Source organism: Salvelinus alpinus, chromosome 12 (genome assembly GCF_045679555.1).
Source record: "Salvelinus alpinus chromosome 12, SLU_Salpinus.1, whole genome shotgun sequence".
Lineage (NCBI taxonomy): Eukaryota > Metazoa > Chordata > Actinopteri > Salmoniformes > Salmonidae > Salvelinus > Salvelinus alpinus.
This window is the reverse complement of record NC_092097.1, coordinates 50479608-50502840: the sequence shown is the minus strand read 5'-3', so window position 1 is coordinate 50502840 and position 23233 is coordinate 50479608.

The following is a 23233-nucleotide window of genomic DNA, read 5'->3' as shown; positions in this document are numbered from 1 at the left end:
CCCTACTACCACTATCAGATTAGAGCCATAATGGAGACTAAACATCTACCACCCCACTACCATTATCAGATTAGAGCCTTAAGGGAGACCAGACATCTACCATCCCACTACCACTATCAGATTAGAGCCATAAGGGAGACTAGACATCTACCACCCCACTACCACTATCAGATTAGAGCCATACAGGAGACTAGACGTCTACCACCCCATTACCACTATCAGATTAGAGCCATAAAGGAGTCTAGACATCTACCACCCCACTACCACTATCAGATTAGAGCCATAACAGAGACTAGACATCTACCACCCCACTACCACTATGAGATTAGAGCCATAAAGGAGACTAGACATCTACTACCACTATCAGATTAGAGCCATAAAGGAGAAACCTAACACCCCACTACCACTATCAGATTAGAGCCATAAAGGAGACTAGACATCTACTACCCCACTACCACTATCAAATTAGAGCCATAAAGGAGACTAGACATCTACCACTATCAGATTAGAGCCATAAAGGAGACTAGACATCTATTACCCCACTACCACTATCAGATTAGAGCCATAAAGGAGAGTAGACATCTACTAACCCACTACCACTATCAGATTAGAGCCATAAAGGAGACTAGACATCTACCACCCCACTACCACTTTTAGATTAGAGCCATAAAGGAGACTAAACATCTACCACCCTACTACCACTATCAGATTAGAGCCATAATGGAGACTAGACATCTACCACCCCACTACCATTATCAGATTAGAGCCTTAAGGGAGACTAGACATCTACCATCCCACTACCACTATCAGATTAGAGCCATAATGGAGACTAGACATCGACCACCCCACTACCATTATAAGATTAGAGCCATATGGGAGACTAGACATCGACCACCCCACTACCATTATAAGATTAGAGCCATAAGGGAGACTAGACATCTACCACCCCACTACCACTATCAGATTAGAGCCATACAGGAGACTAGACATCTACCACCCCATTACCACTATCAGATTAGAGCCATAAAGGAGTCTAGACATCTACCACCCCACTACCACTATCAGATTAGAGCCATAACAGAGACTAGACATCTACCACCCCACTACCACTATGAGATTAGAGCCATAAAGGAGACTAGACATCTACTACCACTATCAGATTAGAGCCATCAAGGAGAAACCTAACACCCCACTACTACTATCAGATTAGAGCCATAAAGGAGAAACCTACCACCCCACTACCACTATCAGATTAGAGCCATAAAGGAGACTAGACATCTATCACCCCACTACCACTATCAGATTAGAGCCATAAGGGAGACTAGACATCTACCACCCTACTACCGCTATGAGATTAGAGCCATAAAGGAGACTAGACATCTAACACCCCACCACCACTATCAGATTAGAGCCATAAGGGAGACTAGACATCTACCATCCCACTACCACTATCAGATTAGAGCCATAAGGGAGACTAGACATCTACCACCCCACTACCACTATCAGATAAGAGCCATACAGGAGGCTAGACATCTACCACCCCATTACCACTATCAGATTAGACCCATAAAGGAGACTAGACATCTACCACCCCTCTACCACTTTCAGATTAGAGCCATAATGGAGACTAGACATCTATCACCCCACTACCACTATCAGTTTAGAGCCATAAAGGAGACTAGACATCTACCACCCTACTACCACTATCAGATTAGAGCCTTAAAGGAGAAACCTACCACCCCACTACCACTATCAGATTAGAGCCATAAAGGAGAAACCTACCACCCCACTACCACTGTCAGATTAGAGCCATAAAGGAGACTAGACATCTACTACCCCACTACCACTATCAAATTAGAGCCATAAAGGAGACTAGACAGATACCACTATCAGATTAGAGCCATAAAGGAGACTAGACATCTATCACCCCACTACCACTATCAATTTAGAGCCATAAAGGAGACTAGACATCTACTAACCCACTACCACTATCAGATTAGAGCCATAAAGGAGACTAGACATCTACCACCCCACTACCACTTTTAAATTAGAGCCATAAAGGAGACTAGACATCTACCACCCTACTACCACTATCAGATTAGAGCCATAAAGGAGACTAGACGTCTACCACCCCACTACCACTATCAAATTAGAGCCATAAAGGATACTAGACATCTACCACTATCAGATTAGAGCCATAAAGGAGACTAGACATCTATCACCCAACTACCACTATCAGATTAGAGCCATAAAGGAGAGTAGACATCTACCACCCTACCACTATGAGATTAGAGCCATAAAGGAGACTAGACATCTACCACCCCATTACCACTATCAGATTAGAGCCATAATGGAGACTAGACATCTACCACACCACTACCACTATCAGATTAGAGCCTTAAGGGAGACTAGACATCTACCATCCCACTACCACTATCAGATTAGAGCCATAAGGGAGACTAGACATCTACCACTATCAGATTAGAGCCATAAAGGAGACTAGACGTCTATCACCCCACTACCACTATCAGATTAGAGCCATAAAGGAGACTAGACATCTACTAACCCACTACCACTATCAGATTAGAGCCATAAAGGAGACTAGACATCTACCACCCCAGTAACACTATCAGATTAGAGCCATAATGGAGACTAGACATCTACCACCCCACTACCATTATCAGATTAGAGACTTAAGGGAGACTAGACATCTATCACCCCACTACCACTATCAGATTAGAGCCATAAAGGAGACTAGACATCTACCACCCTACTACCACTATCAGATTAGAGCCATAAAGGAGAAACCTACCACCCCACTACCACTATCAGATTAGAGCCATAAAGGAGACTAGACATCTACCACTATCAGATTAGAGCCATAAAGGAGAAACCTACCACTCCATTACCACTATCAGATTAGACCCATAAAGGAGCCTAGACATCTACCACCCCTCTACCACTTTCAGATTAGAGCCATAAAGGAGACTAGACATCTACCACCATACTACCACTATCAGATTAGAGCCATAAAGGAGAAACCTACCACCCCACTACCACTATCAGATTAGAGCCATAAAGGAGAAACCTACCACCCCACTACCACTATCAAATTAGAGCCATAAAGGAGACTAGACATCTATTACCCCACTACCACTATCAGATTAGAGCCATAAAGGAGACTAGACATCTACTAACCCACTACCACTATCAGATTAGAGCCATAAAGGAGACTAGACATCTACCACCCCACTACCACTTTTAGATTAGAGCCATAAAGGAGACTAGACATCTACCACCCTACTACCACTATCAGATTAGAGCCATAATGGAGACTAAACATCTACCACCCCACTACCATTATCAGATTAGAGCCTTAAGGGAGACCAGACATCTACCATCCCACTACCACTATCAGATTAGAGCCATAAGGGAGACTAGACATCTACCACCCCACTACCACTATCAGATTAGAGCCATACAGGAGACTAGACGTCTACCACCCCATTACCACTATCAGATTAGAGCCATAAAGGAGTCTAGACATCTACCACCCCACTACCACTATCAGATTAGAGCCATAACAGAGACTAGACATCTACCACCCCACTACCACTATGAGATTAGAGCCATAAAGGAGACTAGACATCTACTACCACTATCAGATTAGAGCCATAAAGGAGAAACCTAACACCCCACTACCACTATCAGATTAGAGCCATAAAGGAGACTAGACATCTACTACCCCACTACCACTATCAAATTAGAGCCATAAAGGAGACTAGACATCTACCACTATCAGATTAGAGCCATAAAGGAGACTAGACATCTATTACCCCACTACCACTATCAGATTAGAGCCATAAAGGAGAGTAGACATCTACTAACCCACTACCACTATCAGATTAGAGCCATAAAGGAGACTAAACATCTACCACCCTACTACCACTATCAGATTAGAGCCATAATGGAGACTAGATATCTACCACCCCACTACCATTATCAGATTAGAGCCTTAAGGGAGACTAGACATCTACCATCCCACTACCACTATCAGATTAGAGCCATAATGGAGACTAGACATCGACCACCCCACTACCATTATAAGATTAGAGCCATATGGGAGACTAGACATCGACCACCCCACTACCATTATAAGATTAGAGCCATAAGGGAGACTAGACATCTACCACCCCACTACCACTATCAGATTAGAGCCATACAGGAGACTAGACATCTACCACCCCATTACCACTATCAGATTAGAGCCATAAAGGAGTCTAGACATCTACCACCCCACTACCACTATCAGATTAGAGCCATAACAGAGACTAGACATCTACCACCCCACTACCACTATGAGATTAGAGCCATAAAGGAGACTAGACATCTACTACCACTATCAGATTAGAGCCATCAAGGAGAAACCTAACACCCCACTACTACTATCAGATTAGAGCCATAAAGGAGAAACCTACCACCCCACTACCACTATCAGATTAGAGCCATAAAGGAGACTAGACATCTATCACCCCACTACCACTATCAGATTAGAGCCATAAGGGAGACTAGACATCTACCACCCTACTACCGCTATGAGATTAGAGCCATAAAGGAGACTAGACATCTAACACCCCACCACCACTATCAGATTAGAGCCATAAGGGAGACTAGACATCTACCATCCCACTACCACTATCAGATTAGAGCCATAAGGGAGACTAGACATCTACCACCCCACTACCACTATCAGATTAGAGCCATACAGGAGGCTAGACATCTACCACCCCATTACCACTATCAGATTAGACCCATAAAGGAGACTAGACATCTACCACCCCTCTACCACTTTCAGATTAGAGCCATAATGGAGACTAGACATCTATCACCCCACTACCACTATCAGTTTAGAGCCATAAAGGAGACTAGACATCTACCACCCTACTACCACTATCAGATTAGAGCCTTAAAGGAGAAACCTACCACCCCACTACCACTATCAGATTAGAGCCATAAAGGAGAAACCTACCACCCCACTACCACTGTCAGATTAGAGCCATAAAGGAGACTAGACATCTACTACCCCACTACCACTATCAAATTAGAGCCATAAAGGAGACTAGACAGATACCACTATCAGATTAGAGCCATAAAGGAGACTAGACATCTATCACCCCACTACCACTATCAATTTAGAGCCATAAAGGAGACTAGACATCTACTAACCCACTACCACTATCAGATTAGAGCCATAAAGGAGACTAGACATCTACCACCCCACTACCACTTTTAAATTAGAGCCATAAAGGAGACTAGACATCTACCACCCTACTACCACTATCAGATTAGAGCCATAAAGGAGACTAGACGTCTACCACCCCACTACCACTATCAAATTAGAGCCATAAAGGATACTAGACATCTACCACTATCAGATTAGAGCCATAAAGGAGACTAGACATCTATCACCCAACTACCACTATCAGATTAGAGCCATAAAGGAGAGTAGACATCTACTAACCCACTACCACTATCAGATTAGAGCCATAAAGGACACTAGACATCTACCACCCCACTACCACTATCAGATTAGAGCCATAAAGGAGACTAGACATCTACCACTCTACTACCACTATCAGATTAGAGCCATAATGGAGACTAGACATCTACCACCCCACTACCATTATCAGATTAGAGACTTAAGGGAGACTAGACATCTACCATCCCACTACCACTGTCAGATTAGAGCCATAAGGGAGACTAGACATCTACCACCCCACTACCACGATCAGATTAGATCCATAATGGAGACTAGACATCTATCACCCCACTACCACTATCAGATTAGAGCCATAAAGGAGACTAGACATCTACCACCCCACTACCACTATCAGATTAGAGCCACAACAGAGACTAGACATCTACCACTATCAGATTAGAGCCATAATGGAGACTAGACATCTACTACCCCACTACCACTATCAGATTAGAGCCATAAAGGAGACTAGACATCTACCACCCCACTACCACTGTCAGAGTAGAGCCATAAAGGAGAAACCTACCACCCTACTACCACTATCAGATTAGAGCCATAAAGGAGAAATCTACCACCCCACTATCACTACCAGATTAGAGCCATAAAGGAGACTAGACATCTACCACCTCACTACCACTATCAGATTATGTGATGCACAATTCAATTTTGAGACCCTTTCAGACAGATGTTTTAAGAACAAATTCTTATCTACAATTACGTCCTAGGAACAGTGGGCTAACTGCCTTGTTCAGGGGAAGAACGACATGTCAGCTTGGGGATTCGATCTAGCAACATTTCGGGTTACTGGCCCAATGGTCTAACCACTAGGCTACCTGCCTAGGGGCTAGGCTACCTACCTAGTGGCTAAGCTACCTGCCTAGTGGCTAGGCAACCTGTCTACCTGCCTAGTGGCTAGGCTACCTGCCTAGTGGCTAGGCTATCTGCCTAGCGGCTAGGCTATCTGCCTAGCGGCTAGGCTAGCTGCCTAGTGGCTAGGCTACCTGCCTATTGGTTAGAGCTAGAACATTCAAGCCCCTTTGGGTGCTGCCATAGATTTACAGTAGAAGTGCCCGTCCAAGAAGGCTGAAGGTCATTGGCCACAGATAAAAGTACGTCAAATCACGTTTTTTCTACCGTAGCTTTGATTGGACTGATCATGTCAACATCATACTTTCAAAATCTTAGCAAGCAAGCTAGACAAGCAGTCGTCATCATGAATCACGTTGACAATCTACTGGCAAATCCTTTTCCATCCTTATCATATGAAGAGAAATTAGAGATAAAACATATCTGTGCTCATTTGCCATAAATAGTACACAACAAGGCGGAACTCACAAATTCAACTATGAGTGGTTTGGAAGGAATCAGTGGCTAACTGCAAGCATCTCAAGGCAATCAAATCAAATCAAGTTTATTTTATATAGCCCTTCGTACATCAGCTAATATCTCGAAGTGCTGTACAGAAACCCAGCCTAAAACCCCAAACAGCAAGCAATGCAGGTGTAGAAGCACGGTGGCTGGGAAAAACTCCCTAGAAAGGCCAAAACCTAGGAAGAAACCTAGAGAGGAACCAGGCTATGAGGGGTGGCCAGTCCTCTTCTGGCTGTGCCGGGTGGAGATTATAACAGAACATGGCCAAGATGTTCAAAATGTTCATAAATGACCAGCATGGTCAAAAAATAAATCAGGAATAAATGTCAGTTGGCTTTTCATAGCCGATCATTAAGAGTTGAAAACAGCAGGTCTGGGACAGGTAGCACGTCCGGTGGACAGGTCAGGGTTCCATAACCGCAGGCAGAACAGTTAGATCACTATTTGCTATTTGCAATCACTATTTGCTTCCTCTGCCTGCTATTCAGTGGAGAGGGTGTGTGGTCCAAGTCTGGGTTTAAGGACTTAACGGACTTGCCTAGCTAAATAAATACAAAGATTTTGTGGTGACGTATTGTTCCCATGAGTGACAGAACACTGAGCCAATCACGGAGCAACTAGAGAACATTACTAACCCCTACATTCTGTATTTTCCGCTGGCAGCCCCACTACCACAGAAAGCACTGAGCTAGGCTGAAACACCTGCATTTCGGGGGCTGCCTTACTCAAGAAAGCAAAAAGAGGCCATGTTTGTATGCGGCTTTATTAACTCAATATATATATATTTTTTTTTACATTGTTTGCAAACTTATATGTGACACCAAAAAAATTTAGTAGGTGTGGCTCAAAACCACTGGTCGGTAACGCTGAGAAAATTATGAGATCAAACTGTTGCGCTCCCTCACCTAAAAATCACCACTACACCACTGACTATATAGCCTATTTCAAATGTGATTGCTGAGCCAATCACGTTACAAAGTCAGAAATAAGTTGTACAGAATTTAAACTGGGACTGCTGTCGCAAATCCATTAAAAAAGTGCGCCTACCTTCTGACCATAATATACCAGGTATTTCCAAGTCAATATAACTAAACTAGTTGATCATGAAACATTAGATTTTTTCAACTGTGTGTATGTAAATGTCGCACATTAACCGAAAGCGCAACAATAGGACTCTAACGTATATCACTATAGCAACAGTAATAGTCAGACAACATTCCAAACTGAAGAGAATTCATTAAATAATTATTTTCGAATTCTAAACCCTTTGCAATCTGCAAAAAATATTGATTGCGTTTCTATGAGCAATCAAATGGCATAGTTTAACACCTCAACGAAGAGGATTTCACTTCAGGTACCGAGACCCACAAGTTCAATGATTTACCGCGACATCGACTTGAAGAGTGTACCGAGACCCAAAAATTCAATCGAAGAAAGTCAAGTTCAGTCTTGGTGCCAGGCTGCGTGAAACGGGAGAGATGTTCGTTGTTCCCGACTGCCACCACAATATGAGAATCAGAGAGCTAAAAAAAAACATGGAATTAGTGGTTGGGGTTCCCACAGACTTCCAGAGAGTATGCTACCTGGATAATGGTAAAATAAATACCTTTAATCTCACTTTCTGGTTTAACTGTTGACATATTTTAATGAGAAATGGGGAGTTGTTGTTGATTAATTGATTAGATATGTAAAGGAGACTAGACATCTACCACCCCACTACCCCTTTTAGATTAGAGCCATAAAGGAGACTAGACATCTACCACCCTACTACCACTATCAGATTAGAGCCATAGAGGAGACTAGACGTCTACCACCCCACTACCACTATCAAATTAGAGCCAAAAAGGATACTAGACATCTACCACTATCAGATTAGAGCCATAAAGGAGACTAGACATCTATCACCCCACTACCACTATCAGATTAGAGCCATAAAGGAGACTAGACATCTACCACCCTACTACCACTATCAGATTAGAGCCATAATGGAGACTAGACATCTACCACCCCACTACCACGATCAGATTAGATCCATAGTGGAGACTAGACATCTATCACCCCACTACCACTATCAGATTAGAGCCATAAAGGAGAAACCTACCACCCCACTACCACTATCAGATTAGAGCCATAAAGGAGAAACCTACCACCCCACTACCACTGTCAGATTAGAGCCATAAAGGAGACTAGACATCTACTACCCCACTACCACTATCAAATTAGAGCCATAAAGGAGACTAGACATCTACCACTATCAGATTAGAGCCATAAAGGAGACTAGACATCTATCACCCCACTACCACTATCAAATTAGAGCCATAAAGGAGACTAGACATCTACCACCCCACTACCACTTTTAGATTAAAGCCATAAAGGAGACTAGACATCTACCACCCTACTACCACTATCAGATTAGAGCCATAAAGGAGACTAGACATCTATCACCCCACTACCACTATCAGATTAGAGCCATAACGGAGACTAGACATCTACTAACCCACTACCACTATCAGATTAGAGCCATAAAGGAGACTAGACATCTACCACCCCACTACCACTATCAGATTAGAGCCATAAAGGAGACTAGACATCTACCACCCTACTACCACTATCAGATTAGAGCCATAATGGAGACTAGACATCTACCACCCCACTACCATTATCAGATTAGAGACTTAAGGGAGACTAGACATCTACCATCCCACTACCACTATCAGATTAGAGCCATAAGGGAGACTAGACATCTACCACCCCACTACCACGATCAGATTAGATCCATAGTGGAGACTAGACATCTATCACCTCACTACCACTATCAGATTAAAGCCATAAAGGAGACTAGACATCTACCACCCTACTACCACTATCAGATTAGAGCCATAAAGGAGAAACCTACCACCCCACTACCACTATCAGATTAGAGCCATAAAGGAGAAACCTACCACCCCACTACCACTGTCAGATTAGAGCCATAAAGGAGACTAGACATCTACCACTATCAGATTAGAGCCTTAAAGGAGACTAGACATCTATCACCCCACTACCACTATCAGATTAGAGCCATAAAGGAGACTAGACATATACTACCCCACTACCACTATCAGATTAGAGCCATAAAGGAGACTAGACATCTACCACCCCACTACCACTATCAGATTAGAGCCATAAAGGAGACTAGACATCTACCACCCTACTACCACTATCAGATTAGAGCCATAATGGAGACTAGACATCTACCACCCCACTACCATTATCAGATTAGAGCCATAAGGGAGACTAGACATCTACCATCCCACTACCACTATCAGATTAGAGCCATAAAGGGAGACTAGACATCTACCACTCTACCACTATGAGATTAGAGCCATAAAGGAGACTAGACATCTACCACCCCATTACCATTATCAGATTAGAGCCATAATGGAGACTAGACATCTACCACACCACTACCATTATCAGATTAGAGCCTTAAGGGAGACTAGACATCTACCATCCCACTACCACTATCAGATTAGAGCCATAAGGGAGACTAGACATCTACCACCCCACTACCACTATCAGATTAGAGCCATAATGGAGACTAGACATCTACCACCCCACAACCATTATCAGATTAGAGCCTTAAGGGAGACTAGACATCTACCATCCCACTACCACTATCAAATTAGAGCCATAAAGGAGACTAGACATCTACTAACCCACTACCACTATCAGATTAGAGCCATAAAGGAGACTAGACATCTACCACCCCACTACCACTTTTAGATTAAAGCCATAAAGGAGACTAGACATCTACCACCCTACTACCACTATCAGATTAGAGCCATAAAGGAGACTAGACATCTATCACCCCACTACCACTATCAGATTAGAGCCATAACGGAGACTAGACATCTACTAACCCACTACCACTATCAGATTAGAGCCATAAAGGAGACTAGACATCTACCACCCCACTACCACTATCAGATTAGAGCCATAAAGGAGACTAGACATCTACCACCCTACTACCACTATCAGATTAGAGCCATAATGGAGACTAGACATCTACCACCCCACTACCATTATCAGATTAGAGACTTAAGGGAGACTAGACATCTACCATCCCACTACCACTATCAGATTAGAGCCATAGGGGAGACTAGACATCTACCACCCCACTACCACGATCAGATTAGATCCATAGTGGAGACTAGACATATATCACCCCACTACCACTATCAGATTAAAGCCATAAAGGAGACTAGACATCTACCACCCTACTACCACTATCAGATTAGAGCCATAAAGGAGAAACCTACCACCCCACTACCACTATCAGATTAGAGCCATAAAGGAGAAACCTACCACCCCACTACCACTGTCAGATTAGAGCCATAAAGGAGACTAGACATCTACTACCCCACTACCACTATCAAATTAGAGCCATAAAGGAGACTAGACATCTACCCCACTACCACTATCAGATTAGAGCCTTAAAGGAGACTAGACATCTACCACCCCACTACCACTATCAGATTAGAGCCATAAAGGAGACTAGACATATACCACCCCACTACCACTATCAGATTAGAGCCATAAAGGAGACTAGACATCTACCACCCCACTACCACTATCAGATTAGAGCCATAAAGGAGACTAGACATCTACCACCCTACTACCACTATCAGATTAGAGCCATAATGGAGACTAGACATCTACCACCCCACTACCATTATCAGATTAGAGCCATAAAGGGAGACTAGACATCTACCATCCCACTACCACTATCAGATTAGAGCCATAAAGGGAGACTAGACATCTACCACTCTACCACTATGAGATTAGAGCCATAAAGGAGACTAGACATCTACCACCCCATTACCATTATCAGATTAGAGCCATAATGGAGACTAGACATCTACCACACCACTACCATTATCAGATTAGAGCCTTAAGGGAGACTAGACATCTACCATCCCACTACCACTATCAGATTAGAGCCATAAGGGAGACTAGACGTCTACCACCCCACTACCACTATCAGATTAGAGCCATAATGGAGACTAGACATCTACCACCCCACTACCATTATCAGATTAGAGCCTTAAGGGAGACTAGACATCTACCATCCCACTACCACTATCAGATTAGAGCCATAAGGGAGACTAGACATCTACCACCCCACTACCACTATCAGATTAGAGCCATAATGGAGACAAGACATCTACCATCCCACTACCACTATCAGATTAGAGCCATAAAGGGAGACTATACATCTACCACCCTACCACTATGAGATTAGAGCCATAAGGGAGACTAGACATCTACCACACCACTACCACTATCAGATTAGAGCCTTAAGGGAGACTAGACATCTACCATCCCACTACCACTATCAGATTAGAGCCATAAGGGAGACTAGACATCTACCACTATCAGATTAGAGCCATAAAGGAGACTAGACGTCTATCACCCCACTACCACTATCAGATTAGAGCCATAAAGGAGACTAGACATCTACTAACCCACTACCACTATCAGATTAGAGCCATAAAGGAGACTAGACATCTACCACCCCAGTAACACTATCAGATTAGAGCCATAATGGAGACTAGACATCTACCACCCCACTACCATTATCAGATTAGAGACTTAAGGGAGACTAGACATCTATCACCCCACTACCACTATCAGATTAGAGCCATAAAGGAGACTAGACATCTACCACCCTACTACCACTATCAGATTAGAGCCATAAAGGAGAAACCTACCACCCCACTACCACTATCAGATTAGAGCCATAAAGGAGACTAGACATCTACCACTATCAGATTAGAGCCATAAAGGAGAAACCTACCACCCCATTACCACTATCAGATTAGACCCATAAAGGAGCCTAGACATCTACCACCCCTCTACCACTTTCAGATTAGAGCCATAAAGGAGACTAGACATCTACCACCATACTACCACTATCAGATTAGAGCCATAAAGGAGAAACCTACCACCCCACTACCACTATCAGATTAGAGCCATAAAGGAGAAACCTACCACCCCACTACCACTATCAAATTAGAGCCATAAAGGAGACTAGACATCTATTACCCCACTACCACTATCAGATTAGAGCCATAAAGGAGACTAGACATCTACTAACCCACTACCACTATCAGATTAGAGCCATAAAGGAGACTAGACATCTACCACCCCACTACCACTTTTAGATTAGAGCCATAAAGGAGACTAGACATCTACCACCCTACTACCACTATCAGATTAGAGCCATAATGGAGACTAAACATCTACCACCCCACTACCATTATCAGATTAGAGCCTTAAGGGAGACCAGACATCTACCATCCCACTACCACTATCAGATTAGAGCCATAAGGGAGACTAGACATCTACCACCCCACTACCACTATCAGATTAGAGCCATACAGGAGACTAGACGTCTACCACCCCATTACCACTATCAGATTAGAGCCATAAAGGAGTCTAGACATCTACCACCCCACTACCACTATCAGATTAGAGCCATAACAGAGACTAGACATCTACCACCCCACTACCACTATGAGATTAGAGCCATAAAGGAGACTAGACATCTACTACCACTATCAGATTAGAGCCATAAAGGAGAAACCTAACACCCCACTACCACTATCAGATTAGAGCCATAAAGGAGACTAGACATCTACTACCCCACTACCACTATCAAATTAGAGCCATAAAGGAGACTAGACATCTACCACTATCAGATTAGAGCCATAAAGGAGACTAGACATCTATTACCCCACTACCACTATCAGATTAGAGCCATAAAGGAGAGTAGACATCTACTAACCCACTACCACTATCAGATTAGAGCCATAAAGGAGACTAGACATCTACCACCCCACTACCACTTTTAGATTAGAGCCATAAAGGAGACTAAACATCTACCACCCTACTACCACTATCAGATTAGAGCCATAATGGAGACTAGACATCTACCACCCCACTACCATTATCAGATTAGAGCCTTAAGGGAGACTAGACATCTACCATCCCACTACCACTATCAGATTAGAGCCATAATGGAGACTAGACATCGACCACCCCACTACCATTATAAGATTAGAGCCATATGGGAGACTAGACATCGACCACCCCACTACCATTATAAGATTAGAGCCATAAGGGAGACTAGACATCTACCACCCCACTACCACTATCAGATTAGAGCCATACAGGAGACTAGACATCTACCACCCCATTACCACTATCAGATTAGAGCCATAAAGGAGTCTAGACATCTACCACCCCACTACCACTATCAGATTAGAGCCATAACAGAGACTAGACATCTACCACCCCACTACCACTATGAGATTAGAGCCATAAAGGAGACTAGACATCTACTACCACTATCAGATTAGAGCCATCAAGGAGAAACCTAACACCCCACTACTACTATCAGATTAGAGCCATAAAGGAGAAACCTACCACCCCACTACCACTATCAGATTAGAGCCATAAAGGAGACTAGACATCTATCACCCCACTACCACTATCAGATTAGAGCCATAAGGGAGACTAGACATCTACCACCCTACTACCGCTATGAGATTAGAGCCATAAAGGAGACTAGACATCTAACACCCCACCACCACTATCAGATTAGAGCCATAAGGGAGACTAGACATCTACCATCCCACTACCACTATCAGATTAGAGCCATAAGGGAGACTAGACATCTACCACCCCACTACCACTATCAGATTAGAGCCATACAGGAGACTAGACGTCTACCACCCCATTACCACTATCAGATTAGAGCCATAAAGGAGTCTAGACATCTACCACCCCACTACCACTATCAGATTAGAGCCATAACAGAGACTAGACATCTACCACCCCACTACCACTATGAGATTAGAGCCATAAAGGAGACTAGACATCTACTACCACTATCAGATTAGAGCCATAAAGGAGAAACCTAACACCCCACTACCACTATCAGATTAGAGCCATAAAGGAGACTAGACATCTACTACCTCACTACCACTATCAGATTAGAACCATAAAGGAGACTAGACATCTACCACTATCAGATTAGAGCCATAAAGGAGACTAGACATCTATTACCCCACTACCACTATCAGATTAGAGCCATAAAGGAGAGTAGACATCTACTAACCCACTACCACTATCAGATTAGAGCCATAAAGGAGACTAGACATCTACCACCCCACTACCACTTTTAGATTAGAGCCATAAAGGAGACTAAACATCTACCACCCCACTACCACTATCAGATTAGAGCCATAATGGAGACTAGACATCTACCACCCCACTACCATTATCAGATTAGAGCCTTAAGGGAGACTAGACATCTACCATCCCACTACCACTATCAGATTAGAGCCATAATGGAGACTAGACATCGACCACCCCACTACCATTATAAGATTAGAGCCATATGGGAGACTAGACATCGACCACCCCACTACCATTATAAGATTAGAGCCATAAGGGAGACTAGACATCTACCACCCCACTACCACTATCAGATTAGAGCCATACAGGAGACTAGACATCTACCACCCCATTACCACTATCAGATTAGAGCCATAAAGGAGTCTAGACATCTACCACCCCACTACCACTATCAGATTAGAGCCATAACAGAGACTAGACATCTACCACCCCACTACCACTATGAGATTAGAGCCATAAAGGAGACTAGACATCTACTACCACTATCAGATTAGAGCCATCAAGGAGAAACCTAACACCCCACTACTACTATCAGATTAGAGCCATAAAGGAGAAACCTACCACCCCACTACCACTATCAGATTAGAGCCATAAAGGAGACTAGACATCTATCACCCCACTACCACTATCAGATTAGAGCCATAAGGGAGACTAGACATCTACCACCCTACTACCGCTATGAGATTAGAGCCATAAAGGAGACTAGACATCTAACACCCCACCACCACTATCAGATTAGAGCCATAAGGGAGACTAGACATCTACCATCCCACTACCACTATCAGATTAGAGCCATAAGGGAGACTAGACATCTACCACCCCACTACCACTATCAGATTAGAGCCATACAGGAGGCTAGACATCTACCACCCCATTACCACTATCAGATTAGACCCATAAAGGAGACTAGACATCTACCACCCCTCTACCACTTTCAGATTAGAGCCATAATGGAGACTAGACATCTATCACCCCACTACCACTATCAGTTTAGAGCCATAAAGGAGACTAGACATCTACCACCCTACTACCACTATCAGATTAGAGCCTTAAAGGAGAAACCTACCACCCCACTACCACTATCAGATTAGAGCCATAAAGGAGAAACCTACCACCCCACTACCACTGTCAGATTAGAGCCATAAAGGAGACTAGACATCTACTACCCCACTACCACTATCAAATTAGAGCCATAAAGGAGACTAGACAGATACCACTATCAGATTAGAGCCATAAAGGAGACTAGACATCTATCACCCCACTACCACTATCAATTTAGAGCCATAAAGGAGACTAGACATCTACTAACCCACTACCACTATCAGATTAGAGCCATAAAGGAGACTAGACATCTACCACCCCACTACCACTTTTAAATTAGAGCCATAAAGGAGACTAGACATCTACCACCCTACTACCACTATCAGATTAGAGCCATAAAGGAGACTAGACGTCTACCACCCCACTACCACTATCAAATTAGAGCCATAAAGGATACTAGACATCTACCACTATCAGATTAGAGCCATAAAGGAGACTAGACATCTATCACCCAACTACCACTATCAGATTAGAGCCATAAAGGAGACTAGACATCTACTAACCCACTACCACTATCAGATTAGAGCCATAAAGGAAACTAGACATCTACCACCCCACTACCACTATCAGATTAGAGCCATAAAGGAGACTAGACATCTACCACTCTACTACCACTATCAGATTAGAGCCATAATGGAGACTAGACATCTACCACCCCACTACCATTATCAGATTAGAGACTTAAGGGAGACTAGACATCTACCATCCCACTACCACTGTCAGATTAGAGCCATAAGGGAGACTAGACATCTACCACCCCACTACCACGATCAGATTAGATCCATAATGGAGACTAGACATCTATCACCCCACTACCACTATCAGATTAGAGCCATAAAGGAGACTAGACATCTACCACCCCACTACCACTATCAGATTAGAGCCACAACAGAGACTAGACATCTACCACTATCAGATTAGAGCCATAATGGAGACTAGACATCTACCACCCCACTACCACTGTCAGAGTAGAGCCATAAAGGAGAAACCTACCACCCTACTACCACTATCAGATTAGAGCCATAAAGGAGAAATCTACCACCCCACTATCACTACCAGATTAGAGCCATAAAGGAGACTAGACATCTACCACCTCACTACCACTATCAGATTATGTGATGCACAATTCAATTTTGAGACCCTTTCAGACAGATGTTTTAAGAACTAATTCTTATCTACAATTACGTCCTAGGAACAGTGGGCTAACTGCCTTGTTCAGGGGAAGAACGACATGTCAGCTTGGGGATTCGATCTAGCAACATTTCGGGTTACTGGCCCAATGGTCTAACCACTAGGCTACCTGCCTAGGGGCTAGGCTACCTACCTAGTGGCTAAGCTACCTGCCTAGTGGCTAGGCAACCTGTCTACCTGCCTAGTGGCTAGGCTACCTGCCTAGTGGCTAGGCTATCTGCCTAGCGGCTAGGCTATCTGCCTAGCGGCTAGGCTAGCTGCCTAGTGGCTAGGCTACCTGCCTATTGGTTAGAGCTAGAACATTCAAGCCCCTTTGGGTGCTGCCATAGATTTACAGTAGAAGTGCCCGTCCAAGAAGGCTGAAGGTCATTGGCCACAGATAAAAGTACGTCAAATCACGTTTTTTCTACCGTAGCTTTGATTGGACTGATCATGTCAACATCATACTTTCAAAATCTTAGCAAGCAAGCTAGACAAGCAGTCGTCATCATGAATCACGTTGACAATCTACTGGCAAATCCTTTTCCATCCTTATCATATGAAGAGAAATTAGAGATAAAACATATCTGTGCTCATTTGCCATAAATAGTACACAACAAGGCGGAACTCACAAATTCAACTATGAGTGGTTTGGAAGGAATCAGTGGCTAACTGCAAGCATCTCAAGGCAATCAAATCAAATCAAGTTTATTTTATATAGCCCTTCGTACATCAGCTAATATCTCGAAGTGCTGTACAGAAACCCAGCCTAAAACCCCAAACAGCAAGCAATGCAGGTGTAGAAGCACGGTGGCTGGGAAAAACTCCCTAGAAAGGCCAAAACCTAGGAAGAAACCTAGAGAGGAACCAGGCTATGAGGGGTGGCCAGTCCTCTTCTGGCTGTGCCGGGTGGAGATTATAACAGAACATGGCCAAGATGTTCAAAATGTTCATAAATGACCAGCATGGTCAAAAAATAAATCAGGAATAAATGTCAGTTGGCTTTTCATAGCCGATCATTAAGAGTTGAAAACAGCAGGTCTGGGACAGGTAGCACGTCCGGTGGACAGGTCAGGGTTCCATAACCGCAGGCAGAACAGTTAGATCACTATTTGCTATTTGCAATCACTATTTGCTTCCTCTGCCTGCTATTCAGTGGAGAGGGTGTGTGGTCCAAGTCTGGGTTTAAGGACTTAACGGACTTGCCTAGCTAAATAAATACAAAGATTTTGTGGTGACGTATTGTTCCCATGAGTGACAGAACACTGAGCCAATCACGGAGCAACTAGAGAACATTACTAACCCCTACATTCTGTATTTTCCGCTGGCAGCCCCACTACCACAGAAAGCACTGAGCTAGGCTGAAACACCTGCATTTCGGGGGCTGCCTTACTCAAGAAAGCAAAAAGAGGCCATGTTTGTATGCGGCTTTATTAACTCAATATATATATATTTTTTTTTACATTGTTTGCAAACTTATATGTGACACCAAAAAAATTTAGTAGGTGTGGCTCAAAACCACTGGTCGGTAACGCTGAGAAAATTATGAGATCAAACTGTTGCGCTCCCTCACCTAAAAATCACCACTACACCACTGACTATATAGCCTATTTCAAATGTGATTGCTGAGCCAATCACGTTACAAAGTCAGAAATAAGTTGTACAGAATTTAAACTGGGACTGCTGTCGCAAATCCATTAAAAAAGTGCGCCTACCTTCTGACCATAATATACCAGGTATTTCCAAGTCAATATAACTAAACTAGTTGATCATGAAACATTAGATTTTTTCAACTGTGTGTATGTAAATGTCGCACATTAACCGAAAGCGCAACAATAGGACTCTAACGTATATCACTATAGCAACAGTAATAGTCAGACAACATTCCAAACTGAAGAGAATTCATTAAATAATTATTTTCGAATTCTAAACCCTTTGCAATCTGCAAAAAATATTGATTGCGTTTCTATGAGCAATCAAATGGCATAGTTTAACACCTCAACGAAGAGGATTTCACTTCAGGTACCGAGACCCACAAGTTCAATGATTTACCGCGACATCGACTTGAAGAGTGTACCGAGACCCAAAAATTCAATCGAAGAAAGTCAAGTTCAGTCTTGGTGCCAGGCTGCGTGAAACGGGAGAGATGTTCGTTGTTCCCGACTGCCACCACAATATGAGAATCAGAGAGCTAAAAAAAACCATGGAATTAGTGGTTGGGGTTCCCACAGACTTCCAGAGAGTATGCTACCTGGATAATGGTAAAATAAATACCTTTAATCTCACTTTCTGGTTTAACTGTTGACATATTTTAATGAGAAATGGGGAGTTGTTGTTGATTAATTGATTAGATATGTATCCATTGATTTTTATTGGGTTCAATTAAGTTAGAATCACGTCCCTTATAAATCTCAAACGTAGGCTAGCTGTGACAGGCCCATCATTGTGAACATTTTTTTTGAGGGCGTTTTCCAGTCAGACTAATTATCTAATGATGTGCTTCTCTGACCAGACCTAATGTGTACTCTCTCCTCCCAACCTATGTGATGACACCACTATTAACTGTAATGACATCTTCCCTGGAAATACTGACACCCTGATGATCTGGCCTTATGATGGATGGGCTGAGCTTGTGATAGCTGCAGCTACTGGAGATGTATTCAAGGTGATGTGGCATGAAAGAAAAACCTAGAATAGTCTACAGCAGTCATACACAGAGACTCTCTATGGCTCAGGTCATTATTGATCATAGTAAAAAGAAAAGCGGTGCCTTAGACCGGTGCAGCGGTCTAAGGCACTGCATCTTAGTGCTAGAAATGTCACTACAGACCCTGGTTTGATTCCAGGCTGTATCACAACTGGCCGTGATTGGGAGTCCCATAGGGCGGGGCACAATTGGCCCAGCGTCTTCCGGGTTAGGGGTTTGGCCGGGGTAGGCCGTCATTGTAAATAAGAATTTGTTCTTAACTGACTTGCTTCGTTAAATAAAGGTAAAAAACCATCATCACCTAATAGCAATACTGCATTTCTTTACCAGACTTGCTGAAAGACCCACCATGGACACATGCCTGCTGTGTCGAACGGTTTATTATTTCAAACAATTTATTATTTTTAATTCCTGAAGATGTAACTTTATGTAGATACAGAGTTTTTCCGGTACGCTGGCAATATCTGTGTCATGTTAATTCGGTCATGTTAATTCTGGAAAACGTTTGGCAGAAGAAAGCAAAAGTCAAGCCAGTCTCTCCTTGTTTCAGTCCGTTTTCTTTCTGTCTGCCTAACGAACTTGACTCTGTTGTCTTTGTAGGGGCCAATGTTAAGGGCCAGACTCCCCTGGGGCGCGGGGCCTGTCACGCGGCAGCCGCCCAGGGCCAGTTGCAGTCCATCCAGGAGCTACTGGTGCGTGCGCGGTGCCCCACACCAACTGGAGGACACAGAGGGCATGACAGCTCTGAGAACCGCCACGCGCTGGGGCCAGAGGAAGAGCACCCGGCAGCTCTTCCTCTTCCACTGGCAGGAGCGTGCGCAGGGCGTGCACCTCAAGCCTCACCTGGACGAGACAGAGCTGTTCGCCCACCAGGAACGTGACTCCCAGCTACGTACCTGGCACCGCGGTGCCCACGCTCAGAGATACATGGCCCACCTGGGGCGCTGTAGCCGTGGGGTGGAGGGCAGGGTGGAAGTGAGGCAGCTGGGGCCGCCGCAGAACTCGGCCATGAGGGCCCAGGCAAGGAGGGCGTGGATGGGGGATGCGTGACCAGAGCTGCAGGTCAAGAACAGGGTGGATGGCCAAGAGCCTGGTCCTGGAGAGCCGTGTACGCAGGGTTTTATTCCAGCCCAACACTAACACACCAGGTCGTAACTACTCTGGATTGAATCGCATGATCAGTCGGATCATTTGAACACATTCAGATGTTTTAGTGTTGGGTTGGAACAAAAACCTGCTAACAGACAATGTTTCCCCCTTGTTCATTTAGTCAGAAGTTTGCCTACCTCTACCACGTCGGACGTTGAGTAAGCGCTTTCGCAACGGTCCCGAGCAGCAAGACTCCCTTCATGAAATCATCACGAGACAGAAAAGTAGATGAACTGGCATTTATAATCAAGATAAACGGGTGAAAAAAAAGGTGCAGCAAAAGGGTATAATTACATTAGTCAGAGATGGGGAAATAAGATGTCTTGAGCAATCTGGATGACAGAATGTGACACTGGTTATTGGTGAATGAAAGTAGAAACCAGAGAGAAATGAGAACAAAATTGTAAAAACAATATAAATACTGTATGATAAATGCCAATTCAAAGGGAGTTGAAAACTGTTAAATGGGGAATAAAGTACCTTTAAATCTTAAATGATTGCATTGCCGTTGCACCATCGCAGCATACAGTGCCTTCGGAAACCCCTTGACTTTTCCACATGTTGTTACTTTACAGCCTTATTCTGAAATTGAATACATCATTTCCCCCCATATCAATCTACATACAATACTCCATAAAGTCAAAGCGAAAAAAGTTTTTGAGATATTTTGCACAAAAAAAAAAAAAACTCAGACCCTTTGCTATGAGACTCAGGTGCATCCTGTTTCCATTGATCATCCTTGATACGGTTTTACAACTTGATCAGAGTCCACCTATGGTAAATTCTATTGATTGGAAATGATTTGGAAAGGCACACACCTGTCTATATAAGGTCCTACAGTTGATAGTGCGTGTCAGAGCAAAAACCAAGCTATGAGATTGAAGGAATAGTTCCGTAGAGCTCCGAGACAGGATTGTGTCAAGGCAAAGATCTGGGGAAGGGTACCAAAACATTTCTGCAGCATTGAAGGTCCCCAAGAACAGTGGCCTCCATCATTCTTAAATGGAAAAAGTTTGGAACCACCAAGACTCTTCCTAGAGTTGGCCACCCGGCCAAACTGAGCAATCGGGGTAGAAGGGCCTTGGTCAGGGAGGTGACCAAGAACCCGATGGTCACTCTGACAGAGCTCCAGAGTTCTGCAGCACTCCACCAATCAGGCCTTTATGCTAGAGTTGCCAGACCGAAGCCATTCCTCAGTAAAAGGCACATGACAGCCCGCTTGGAGTTAGCCAAAAGTCACCTTAAGGAAACAAGAAACCAAGATTGAACTCTTTGACCTGGAGGAAACCTGGCACCATCCCTACGGTGAAGTATCTTGCTGTGGGGATGTTTTTCAGCGGTAGGGACTGGAAGACTAGTCAGGATCAAGGTAAAGATGAACGGAGCAAAGTATAGAGAGCTTGATGAAAACCTGCTCCAGATAGCTCGGAACCTCAAACTGGGGCGAAAGTTCACCTTCCAACAGGACAACGACCATAAGCGTATAGCCAAGACAACGCAGGAGAGACTTCGGGCCAAGTCTCTGAATGTCCTTGAGTGGCCGAGCCAGAGCCCGGACCTGAACCCGATTGAACATCTCTGGAGAGACCTGAAAATAGCTGTGCAGCGACACTCCCCATCCAACAGAGAAGAATGGGAGAAACTCCCCAAATACAGGTGTGCCAAGCTGTATCGTCATACCCAAGAAGACTTGAGGCTGTAATCACTCCGAAAGGTGCTTCAACAAAGTACCGAGTAAAGAGTCTGAATACTTATGTAAATGTGATATTTCAGTTTTTATTTATTTATATATATATACAGTGGGGAGAACAAGTATTTGATACACTGCCGATTTTGCCGATTTTCCTACTTACAAAGCATGTAGAGGTCTGTAATTTTTATCATAGGTACACTTCAACTGTGAGAGACGGAATCCAAAAATCCCGAAAATCACATTGTATCATTTTTAAGTAATT